The 12,246-nt window shown below is 51.7% G+C and overlaps 2 protein-coding genes across 2 annotated transcripts in view; both read left to right on the top strand.

Annotated features, from left to right (window-relative positions):
- LOC147093445 (uncharacterized) overlaps window positions 1–12,246 on the top strand; it is a 91,668-nt gene that overhangs the window by 62,879 nt on the left and 16,543 nt on the right. The window lies entirely within an intron of this gene.
- The window catches only part of LOC147093446 (uncharacterized), a 316,083-nt gene that overhangs the window by 1,337 nt on the left and 302,500 nt on the right, over window positions 1–12,246 (top strand). The gene's annotated exons all lie outside the window — the stretch shown is intronic.

The following is a 12,246-nucleotide window of genomic DNA, read 5'->3' on the forward strand; positions in this document are numbered from 1 at the left end:
GGTATGGAAAGTGGTCCACGTTGTGAGACTATGCCCTGAGACTATGCCCCCTAGTTCTAGACACTCCAGCCCGGGGAAACAACCTCTCGGCATCTACCCTGTCAATCCCCTTCAGAATCTTACATGTTTCAATGAGATCACCTCTCATTCTTCTAAACTCCAGAGAGTATCGGCCCATTCTACACAATCTCTCCTCACAGGACAGCCCTCTCATCCCAGGAATCAATCTAATGAACCTTCGTTGCACCGCCTCCAAGGCAAGTATATCCTTCCTTAAATAAGGAGACCAGAACTGTGCCCAGTACTCCCGGTGTGGTCTCACCAAAGCCCTGTACAATTGGAGCAAGACTTCCTTACTCTTATACTCCAAACCCCTTGCAATAAACACCAATATGTCACTTGCCTTCCTTATTGCTTGCTGTACCTGCAGGCTAGCTTTCTGTGTTTCTTGCACGAGGACACCCAAATCTTTCTGAACACCAACATTTGAAAGTTTCTCACCATTTAAAAAATATTCTGTTTTTCTATTCTTCCTACCAAAGTGAATAACCTCACATTTCCCCACATTACACTCCATCTGCCACCTTACTGCCCACTCACTTAGTCTATCTATATCCCTTTGCAGAGTCTTTGTGTTCTCCTCACCGCTTACCGTCCCACCTAGATTTGTATCGTCAGCAAACTTGGATACATTACACATTCTCCCTTCATCTAGGTCATTAATGTAGATTGTAAATAGCTGAGGCCCCAACACTGATCCTTGCGGCACCCCACTAGTTACAGCCTGCCAACCTGAAAAAGATCCATTTATCCCTACTGTTTTCTGTCTGGTAACCAATCCTTGATCCATGCTACTGTATTACCCCAACCCCATGAGCCCTAATCTTGTGCAATAACCTTTTATGTGACACCTTATCGACTGCCTTTTGGAAATCTAAATATACTACATCCACTGGTTCCCCTTTATCTACCCTGCTAGTAACATCATCAAAAAACTCTAAATTTGTCAAACATGATTTCCCTTTCATAAAACCATGTTGACTCTGCCTAATCATGTTATGATTTTTCTAAGTGCCCTGATACCACTTCCTTAACAATGGATTCCAGTGTTTTCCGAATGACTGATGTCGGGCTAACTGGTCTGTCATTCCCTGTTCTTCCTCTCCCTCCTTTCTTGAATAGCGGGGTTACATTTGCGACCTTCCAATCTGCTGGGACTATTCCAGAATCTAGGGAATTTTGGAAGATCAAAACCAATGCGTCCACTATCTCTTCAGCCACCTCTTTTACAACCCTAGGATGTAGGCGGTCAGGTCCAGGGGATTTGTCGGTTTTCAGTCCTATTAGTTTCTCAAGTACTTTTTCGCTACTCGTATGAATTACGTTAAGTTCCTCACCCTCATTAGACCCTTGGTTCCCCACCATTTTTGATATGCTTTTTGTGTCTTCTCCTGTGGAGACAGATACAAAATATTTGTTTAACGTTCCTGCCATTTCCTTATTCCCCATAATCATTTCTCCTGTCTCAGCCTCTAAGGGACCAATGTTTACTTTTGCTACTGTCTTCCTTCCTACATACTTGTAGACAATCTTACAATCTGCTTTTAGATTTCTTGCTCGTTTTCTGTCATTGCATTTTTTCCCTTTTTTTTAATCAATTTTTGGTCACTCTTTGCTGGTTTCTGAAACTCTCTCAATCCTCAGGCTTACTATTATTCTTTGCAACATTATAAGCTTCTGTCAATCTAATGCTATCCTTACCTTCTTTAGTTAGCCATGGTTGGATCACTTCCCGTGGAGTTTTTGTTTCTCAATGGAATGTATTTTAGTTGAGAATTATGAAATATTTCTTTAAATGCTAGCCACTGCTTATCTACCGCCATACCTTTTAATCTATTTTTCCAATCTACCTCAGCCAACTCTCCCCTCACACCTATGTAATTGGCTTTATTTAAGTTTAAGACACTAGTTTCGGACTTAGGCAAGTCACTCTCTCTCAAAATTAATGTGAAGTTCTAACATATTATGATCACTCTGCCCCACTGGATCCTTTACTATGAGGTTGTTAATTAACCCTGTCTTATTACACAATACAAGTTCTAACATTGTTGGTTCCATGACATTTTGTTCCAGGAAACTGTCCCGAATGGATTCCATCAACCCGTCCTGCAGACTCTTCCTCCACAGCCCTGTAGGTTACGGCTCTTCAAGTGTACACCCAAGTACTTTTTAAATGTGCTGAGGGTCTCTGCCTCTACCACCCTTTCAGGCAGTGAGTTCCAGACCCCTATCACCCTCTGGGTGAAAAAAATTACATCTGCTCTGCACCCTCTAGTGGATGGACTGGGGAGAAAGGTCTTTACTAGCCGAGGCATAGAATATAAGAGCTGGGAGGTAATGAGTGAACTGTATAGTTAGGCCTCAGCTAGAATACTGCGTGCAGTTCTGGTCACCACATTACAGGAAGGATGTGATTGCACTAGAGGGTGCAGAGGAGATTTACGGGGATTTTGCCTGGGCTGGGGAATTTTTGCTATGTGGAACGATTGGATAGGCTGGGGTTGTTTTCTCTGGAACAGAGAAGGCCAAGCGGGAGACTCGACTGAGGTGCATCAATTTATTAGGGGCCTAGATTGAGTGGATAGGAAGGACCTATTTCCCTTAGTGGAGAGGTCAATAGCCAGGGGGCACAGATTTAAAGCAGATGGTCAAAGGATTAGAGGGGATTTGAGGAGAAGTTTTTTACACCGAGGGTGGTGGAGGTCTGGAACTCACTGCCTGAAAGGGTGGTCGAGGCAGAGACACTCATCACGTTTAAAAACTGCTTGAAGTGCCGTAAGCTACACGGCTACGGACCAAGTGCGGGAAAGTGGGATTAGAGTGGATAGATCTTTGTCAGCCGGCTCGGACAAGATGGGCTGAATGGCAGCCTTCTGTGCAGTAAGTTTCTATGATTGTGTAACCCGGGGAGGATGGGCCCAGTGAGATCAGACAGTGTGTAACCCGGGGAGGATGGGCCCAGTGAGATCAGACAGTGTGTAACCCGGGGAGGATGGGCCCAGTGAGATCAGACAGTGTGTAACCCGGGGAGGATGGGCCCAGTGAGATCAGACAGTGTGTAACCCGGGGAGGATGGGCCCAGTGAGATCAGACAGTATGTAACCCGGGGAGGATGGGCCCAGTGAGATCAGACAGTGTGTAACCCGGGGAGGATGGGCCCAGTGAGATCAGACAGTGTGTAACCCAGGGAGGATGGGCCCAGTGAGATCAGACAGTGTGTAACCCAGGGAGGATGGGCCCAGTGAGATCAGACACTGTGTAACCCGGGGAGGATGGGCCCAGTGAGATCAGACAGTATGTAACCCGGGGAGGATGGGCCCAGTGAGATCAGACAGTGTGTAACCCGGGGAGGATGGGCCCAGTGAGATCAGACAGTGTGTAACCCGGGGAGGATGGGCCCAGTGAGATCAGACAGTGTGTAACCCGGGGAGGATGGGCCCAGTGAGATCAGACAGTGTGTAACCCGGGGAGGATGGGCCCAGTGAGATCAGACAGTGTGTAACCCGGGGAGGATGGGCCCAGTGAGATCAGACAGTGTGTAACCCGGGGAGGATGGGCCCAGTGAGATCAGACAGTGTGTAACCCGGGGAGGATGGGCCCAGTGAGATCAGACAGTGTGTAACCCGGGGAGGATGGGCCCAGTGAGATCAGACAGTGTGTAACCCGGGGAGGATGGGCCCAGTGAGATCAGATACTGTGTAACCCGGGGAGGATGGGCCCAGTGAGATCAGACAGTGTGTAACCCGGGGAGGATGGGCCCAGTGAGATCAGACAGTGTGTAACCCGGGGAGGATGGGCCCAGTGAGATCAGACAGTGTGTAACCCGGGGAGGATGGGCCCAGTGAGATCAGATACTGTGTAACCCGGGGAGGATGGACCCAGTGAGATCAGACAGTGTGTAACCCGGGGGGGATGGGTCCAGTGAGATCAGACAGTGTAACCCGGGGAGGATGGGCCCAGTGAGATCAGACAGTGTGTAACCCGGGGAGGATGGGCCCAGTGAGATCAGTCAGTGTGTAACCCGGGGAGGATGGGCCCAGTGAGATCAGACAGTGTGTAACCCGGGGAGGATGGGCCCAGTGAGATCAGACAGTGTGTAACCCGGGGAGGATGGGCCCAGTGAGATCAGACAGTGTAACCCGGGGAGGATGGGCCCAGTGAGATCAGACAGTGTAACCCGGGGAGGATGGGCCCAGTGAGATCAGTCAGTGTGTAACCCGGGGAGGATGGGCCCAGTGAGATCAGTCAGTGTGTAACCCGGGGAGGATGGGCCCAGTGAGATCAGACAGTGTAACCCGGGGAGGATGGGCCCAGTGAGATCAGTCAGTGTGTAACCCGGGGAGGATGGGCCCAGTGAGATCAGACAGTGTGTAACCCGGGGAGGATGGGCCCAGTGAGATCAGACAGTGTGTAACCCGGGGAGGATGGGCCCAGTGAGATCAGACAGTGTAACCCGGGGAGGATGGGCCCAGTGAGATCAGACAGTGTAACCCGGGGAGGATGGGCCCAGTGAGATCAGTCAGTGTGTAACCCGGGGAGGATGGGCCCAGTGAGATCAGTCAGTGTGTAACCCGGGGAGGATGGGCCCAGTGAGATCAGACAGTGTGTAACCCGGGGAGGATGGACCCAGTGAGATCAGACAGTGTGTAACCCAGGGAGGATGGGCCCAGTGAGATCAGACAGTGTATAACCCAGGGAGGATGGGCCCAGTGAGATCAGACAGTGTGTAACCCGGGGAGGATGGGCCCAGTGAGATCAGACTGTGTAACCCGGGGGGGATGGGCCCAGTGAGATCAGACAGTGTGTAACCCGGGGAGGATGGGCCCAGTGAGATCAGACAGTGTGTAACCCGGGGAGGATGGGCCCAGTGAGATCAGACAGTGTGTAACCCGGGGGGGATGGGCCCAGTGAGATCAGATACTGTGTAACCCGGGGAGGATGGGCCCAGTGAGATCAGACAGTGTGTAACCCGGGGAGGATGGGCCCAGTGAGATCAGACAGTGTGTAACCCGGGGGGGATGGGCCCAGTGAGATCAGACAGTGTGTAACCCGGGGAGGATGGGCCCAGTGAGATCAGACAGTGTGTAACCCGGGGAGGATGGGCCCAGTGAGATCAGACAGTGTGTAACCCGGGGAGGATGGGCCCAGTGAGATCAGACAGTGTGTAACCCGGGGGGGATGGGCCCAGTGAGATCAGACAGTGTGTAACCCGGGGAGGATGGGCCCAGTGAGATCAGACAGTGTGTAACCCGGGGAGGATGGGCCCAGTGAGATCAGACTGTGTAACCCGGGGAGGATGGGCCCAGTGAGATCAGACAGTGTGTAACCCGGGGAGGATGGGCCCAGTGTGTAACCCGGGGAGGATGGGCCCAGTGTGTCACCCAGGGAGGATGGGCCCAGTGAGATCAGACAGTGTGTAACCCGGGCCCAGTGAGATCAGACAGTGTGTAACCTGGGGAGGATGGGTCCGGTGAGATCAGTCAGTGTGTTACCTGGGAAAGATTGCCCCAGCTTCGGTTTTCCTAAAGCACAGGGAAATTGTACATTTCTATCCAGAACTTTGGTGATTTGCTGGAAGCCCAGGCGGGCGTGGCGGGGATCTGAGAAAAGGGACAACATCAGACAGAAGCACTCAGACCCAAACTTTTATTTTTATGAAGCAGAAGAAATGTCTATATTACATTACTTCACACTGTTGATATTGTTATTTTCTGTCCTGCCATAATTAGATCTCCCGGTGAAAGACTGAGTGATTGAGAAAGGTTCACAGCTGAGAGTAAACCGGGATTGTAGACTGAGGAACGACAGCAGGTGAACCAACACAGGATTGTGAGAGCACCAACCAGAGAGAACTCTTCCGATTCAAAGAGCTTCCAGAGATCGACCGGAGAGAAAGGTCAGAGAGAGTCCCATTGACTCAGATACACACTGGTCCTGGAGATAGACTGGGGAGAAAGGTCAGAGAGAGCCCCATTGACTCAGATACTCACTGGTCCTGGAGATGGACTGGGGAGAGAGGTCAGAGAGAGTCCCATTGACTCAGATACACACTGGTCCTGGAGATGGACTGGGGAGAAAGGTCAAAGAGAGCCCCATTGACTCAGATACTCACTGGTCCTGGAGATGGACTGGGGAGAAAGGTCAGAGAGAGTCCCATTGACTCAGATACACACTGGTCCTGGAGATAGACTGGGGAGAAAGGTCAGAGAGAGTCCCATTGACTCAGATACACACTGGTCCTGGAGATGGACTGGGGAGAAAGGTCAGAGAGAGTCCCATTGACTCAGATACACACTGGTCCTGGAGATGGACTGGGGAGAAAGGTCAGAGTCCCATTGACTCAGATACACACTGGTCCTGGAGATAGACTGGGGAGAAAGGTCAGAGAGAGTCCCATTGACTCAGATACACACTGGTCCTGGAGATGGACTGGGGAGAAAGGTCAGAGAGACTCCCATTGACTCAGATACACACTGGTCCTGGAGATGGACTGGGGAGAAAGGTCAGAGAGAGCCCCATTGACTCAGATGATGTCCCCGCACTATTACTGCAGATTTGGTTTGCCCAATCTATACATAGCTTAAAATCCCCCATGATTAATATATTACCCTTGCTACATGCACCTCTAGTTCCCTGAATTATACGCCGCCCTACATTACAACTACAGTTTGGGGGCCTATAAACACCTCCAACCAATGTTTTCTGCCCCTTGCTGTTTCTTGGCTCACCCAAACTGATTTTTTAACTTTATTTTTGGAGCTAAGATAATTTCTCCCTACTCTCTTTATCCCATCCTTTATCGACATGAGACCAAAACTGTGCCCAGTACTCCGGTGTTGTCTCACCAAAGCCCTGTCCAATTGCAGCAAGACTTCCTCACTGTTGTATTCCAACCCCTTGTAATAAAGGCCAACATGCCATCCGCCTGCCCAATTGCTTGCGGTACCTGCATGCTAACTTTGTTTCCTGTACGAGAACACCTAAATCTCTCTGAACACTAACATTTGATAATTTTTCACCATTTAAAAAAGGTTCTGTTTTTCTACTCTTCCTAATAAAGTGAATACGCACACATTTCCCCACATTATGTTCCATCTGTCACCTTATTGCCCGCACACTTGGACTGCCCATATCCCTTTGCAGGCTCTGTGTCCCCATAGCTTACTTTCCCACCTAGCTTTGTATCAGCAGCAAACTTGGATCCATTACACTCGGTCCCTTCATCTAAGTCAGTAATATAGATTGTAAATAGCAGAGGCCCCAGCACTGATCCTTGTGGCACCCCACTAGCCTGCCAAGCTGAAAATGTCCTGTTTATCCCTACTCTCGGTTTTCTGTCAGTTAACCAATCCTCTATCAATGCTAATAGTCATCACGGCACAGAAGGAGGCCATTCGGCCCATCGAGTCTGTGCCAGCTCTCTGTAGAGCAATCCAGTCAGTCCCATTCCCCCGCTCTATCCCTGTAGCCCTGCAAGTTTATTTCCCTCAAGTGCCTATCCAGTCTCCCCTTGAAAACATTGAGTGTCTCCACTTCCACCACTTCTGTCGGCAGCGAGTTCCAGGTCCTCACCACTCGCTGTGTAAAAAGGTTTTTACTCACATTCGCCCCCTCTATCTCTTGCCCAAAACCTTAAATCTGTGTCCCCTAGTCCTCGTACCATCCATTAGTGGGAACAGCCTTTCCCCGTCTAGTCTACCCAAACCCGTCATAATCCTGTTCACCTCTATCAAATCACCCCTCAACCGCCTTTGCTCTAATGAAAACAAATCCAGCTTCTCCAACCTGTCCTTGTAGCTAATATATTCCCCTCACCCCATGAGTCCTTATCTTGCACAGCAACCTTTTATGTGGCACCTTATCAAATGCCTTTTGGCAATCCAAATATTTTACATCCACCAGTTCCCCATTATCTATCCGGCTAGTTGCATCCTCAAAAAACACTAATAGCATGATTTCTCTTTCATAAAACCATGTTGACTCCGCCTGATCATATTATGATTTTCTAAGTGCCCTCTTACCCCTCCCTTAATAATGGATTCCAGCATTTTCCTGACGCCAGGCTCACTGGCCTGTAGTTCCCTGCTTTCTCTCTTCCCCCCTTTCTAGAATAGCGGGGTTACTTTTTCTACCTTCTAATCCGCTGGGACTGTTCCAGAATCTAGGGAATTTTGGAAGATCACAACCAATGCATCCACTCTCTGTTCAGCCACCTCTTGTAGAACCCTAGGATGTAGGCCGTCAGGTCCAGGGGATTTGTCGGATTTTAGTCCCATTAGTTTCTCAAGTACTTTTTTTCTCTAAGGAACTTAAAGTAATTGATGTCAGTCCTTTCATTAGTCCCTTGGTTCCCTGCTATTTTTGGTGTGCTACTTGTGTTTTCTACTGTGAAGACAGATACAAAATATTTGTTTAAAATCTGCCATTTCCTCATTTCCCATTATAATTCCTCCTGTCTCAGCCTCTAAGGGACCAATGCTTACTTTTGCTACTCTTCATGTTTACTTACTTTCAGAAGCTCCTACAATTTTTAAATGTTTCTTGCTAGTATACTCAGTCGATTTTTCTCCCTTTTTATCAATTTTTGGTCATCGTTTGCTGGTTAACAGAATTAAACTTCCCAATGCAATTTCACACGCTAAAGGTCTGCTTCTGTAAATAGCATTCAAGTACATTTATCGTTTATTACTCGCTCAGGAACAAAGAGTTCGAGGTTGATACCATAGAAACTTGGGACCAGACAGCACCGAATGAGGCCATTGGGCACAACGTGCCTGTACCGGCTCTTTGAAAGAGCAGGCCAATGTGTCCCACTCCCCTGCTCTGTGCCCAGAGCACTGCTAATGTTCTCCCCTTCGTGTATTTCACTAATTCAGGTTTAAAAGTTACTATTGCCTCTGCTCCCAGCACTCATTCAGACATTGCATTCCAGATCATAACACGATGCCTAAAAACAATCTTCTCTTGCCTCCCCTCTGGTGTTTTGTCAGTTACATTAAATCCGTCTCCTCTGTTTACCGACCCTTCTGTCAGTGGGTACAGTTGCTCCTTATTTACTCTATGGAAACACCTTCATGATTTTGAGCACCTCTATTAAATCTCCCAATTAACATTTTTCTGCTCTAAAGAGAACCTGCAAGGAGTCGGCAGCAGCAGCGAGGAGGCATAAATAGAGCGGGAGGCCGAGGACAGCGTGGACCTTCAAGGAGTCGGCAGCAGTGAGGAGGCAGATACAAGTCCAGCGAATTCCAAAAGTACAGCAAAATCGAGGAGAAACGTCACAGGACTGCAGGAAAGAGTGAGAGCGGGAGCAGTCAAACTACAACTGCAAAACCGCTAAAGTGACGTCGCAACCAGGGAAGGAGCTGATTGGGAAGTAGGACCTGGTGAGTATTTCTACAGTCCAGTCGTTAAAGTAAAAGTAAGGTCTCTAGTTTAGCGTAAGTAGTGTTTAAAGGGAAGTAAGGTCCCTAGTGTGGGGGTCTACGGTCTCCCGTGTAAAGAAATAGGCAACACAGCGAGCTACAAGAAATAGGTCTTTACTCCAACTCTCACAATACAGCACTGAATTCGTGAAGCCTGTGATGACTCACGGATTGGTCACCTGCTGGAACCTGATTGGTTTTCCTTCTCTCAGCAGCAGGCAAGTCTGAACGTGCCTTATTCCTCTCAGCTTGCAACTGTCTTGTGGGGGGAGGGGAATACAGCAGTTAAAAGGGGATTATACAGGTTTATCTACATACAGTGTTTCCCCAATGTGGCAACGCCACATACCACACCCCCCCCGCCCCCCCCCCCCCCCCCCCCCCCAAGAATCCCCGTTAACTGTAAAAATCAGTCTCTGCGGAGGTTTGACCAAGCGGCTGTAGTAGCCATCTGGCGTGTGAGGAGGGCTGTCTGGGAGGTCGGCCGGTTGGTTCGTTGGCTGGTCTGGCGGCTGGTCTGCCGGTGGGCTGGCTGGACGGGCTGCCGGCGAAGGTGGGGCGGCGGCCGGGAGCAAGGTTCTGGCGTGTCTTGGTCCTCTTGTGGGGCCGCCACCAACGCGGGAGGTCTGCCCCGCCGTGGGGGAAGAGCCGGCCGAAACGGGAAGCTGAGGTCCAGGTGCGCCGGTTTGAGGCGGTCTACTGAAATAAGGTCCGGCTTCCCGCCAACATCGATAAGAAAAGCTTTGTCCCCCATCTCCAATACTGGGAAGGGGCTGGTATATGGTGCCTGCAGCGGGCCTCTGTGCGCGTCCCGGCGCACGAAGACGAACTCCGCATGTCGTAAGCCTCGAGGCACGTAGGACGGCTGCGGGCCGTGTTGCGAAGTGGGCACTGGACGGAATTGCTGGGCCGCGTCCTTGTGCGGGGAAAGCTGTCTGGCGGCCGACCACGGCTCCGTTGTCAGGGGGAGGAAGTCGCCTGGTACTCTGAGCGGTTGGCCGTAGACCATCTCGGGCGCGGAGGTCCTCTTTGGGCGCAGTGCGCAATCCCAGGAGGACCCAGGGTAGTTTGTCGATCCAGCTAGTGTTGGCCAGGCTGGCGCGGAGGGAGGCTTTCAAGGAACGATGAAAGCGCTCGCAGAGCCCGTTGGCCTGCGGGTGGTAGGCTGTTGTCCTGTGCAACTTGGTGCCGAGGCCGGCGGTGATGGCATTCCACAAGTGGGAGGTGAACTGGGGGCCTCTGTCCGAGGATATGTCGGTCGGCACGCCGAACCGGGCCACCCATGTCGAGACGAATGCTCGCGCGACGTCGGTCGTGGTGGTGGAGGCGAGGGGAACCGCCTCGGGGCCATCTGGTGGTGCGGTCGACGATCGTGAGCAGGTGTGTGAAACCGTGCGACGGCAGCAAGGGGCCTACCAGATCGACGTGGACGTGGTCGAAACGCCTCTCGGGCACCGGGAAACACTCCAATGGCGCCTTGGTGTGCTGCTGGACCTTAGCGCGCTGACACGGCACGCATGTGTTGGTCCAGTCTCTCTCATCCTTGTGGAGTCCAGGCCAGACGAACTTGGCGGACATAAGTTTCTGAGACGCACGCATCCCTGGATGTGAGAGGCTGTGGATGATGTCGAAAACTCGCTTGCGCCAGGCGGATGGGACGACCGGCCTAGGCGAGGGGACTGAGACGTCGAACAGTAGGGTTGTGCCGGCTGCGTGGAAGTGGATGTCGGCCAAGGTGAGGCTGGTAGTTGACGTCCTGAGGGCATGGATCTCCGCGTCGGCGGCCTGGTCTCTCGCCATGCTGGCGTAGTCGACGCCCAGGTGCACTGTGGAGCGAGGGTCTTGAGAGGCAGTCGGCCACCAAATTGTCCTTGCCGGCGACGTGGCGGATGTCCGTGGTGAACTCCGAGATGAAAGTTGAGTTGGCGCACGGACCAGGGTTCAGTTACTTTGGCCATGGCGAAAGTGAGCGGCTTGTGGTCCACGAATGCGGTGAACGGCCGGCCTTCCAGAAGGAAACGGAAGTGCCGGATTGCCAGGAACAGGGCCAGGAGCTCTGTCGAACGTGCTGTAGGCCTGCTAGTTCTTGCGCAGCTGTCGGCTGAAAAATGCCAGTGGCTGCCACGCGCCTTCGACCCACTGTTGCTGGACGGCGCCGACGGCGTAATCCCAGGCGTCCGTGGTGAGGGCGGTCTTGGCGCCCGGGAGGGGGTGGGCCAGTAGTGTGGCGTTGGCCAAGGCGCTTTTGATCTGGTGGAAGGCTGTCGCCATCTCGCTGGACCAGGTGAGTTGCTCTTTGCCCGTTTTGTCCCTGGTGGCTTCGTAGAGGGAGCGCATGAGTGCGGCGGCCTTGGGCACGAACCGGTGATAGAAATTGACCATCCCCAAAAATTCCTGCAGTGCCTTGACCGAGGTGGGCTGGGGAAAGTCCGCCACTGCCTGCACCTTGGAAGGTAGGGGAATGGCTCCCCTTGGCGAGATTCTGTGGCCGAGAAAGTCAATTTGGGCTGCTCCGAACTGGCATTTGGCCGGGTTGACGATTAGCCCATGTTGGCTGAGGCGCTGGAAAAGGGAGCGCAAATGCGCGATGTGCTCGGCCTTGCTGGTGCTGGCCACGAGGATATCGTCCAGATAGACGAACAGGAAGCTCAGGTCCCGTAGGACGGAGTCCATGAGCCGTTGGAAGGCCTGTGCGGCGTTCTTGAGCCCGAAGGGCATGCGCAGTAACTCGGAACAGTCCAAAGGGGGTGATGACCGCCGT

The sequence above is a fragment of the Somniosus microcephalus genome, unplaced genomic scaffold (assembly GCF_052327205.1).
Source record: "Somniosus microcephalus isolate GS21.2 unplaced genomic scaffold, FLI_Smic_1.0 unresolved_chr1, whole genome shotgun sequence".
Lineage (NCBI taxonomy): Eukaryota > Metazoa > Chordata > Chondrichthyes > Squaliformes > Somniosidae > Somniosus > Somniosus microcephalus.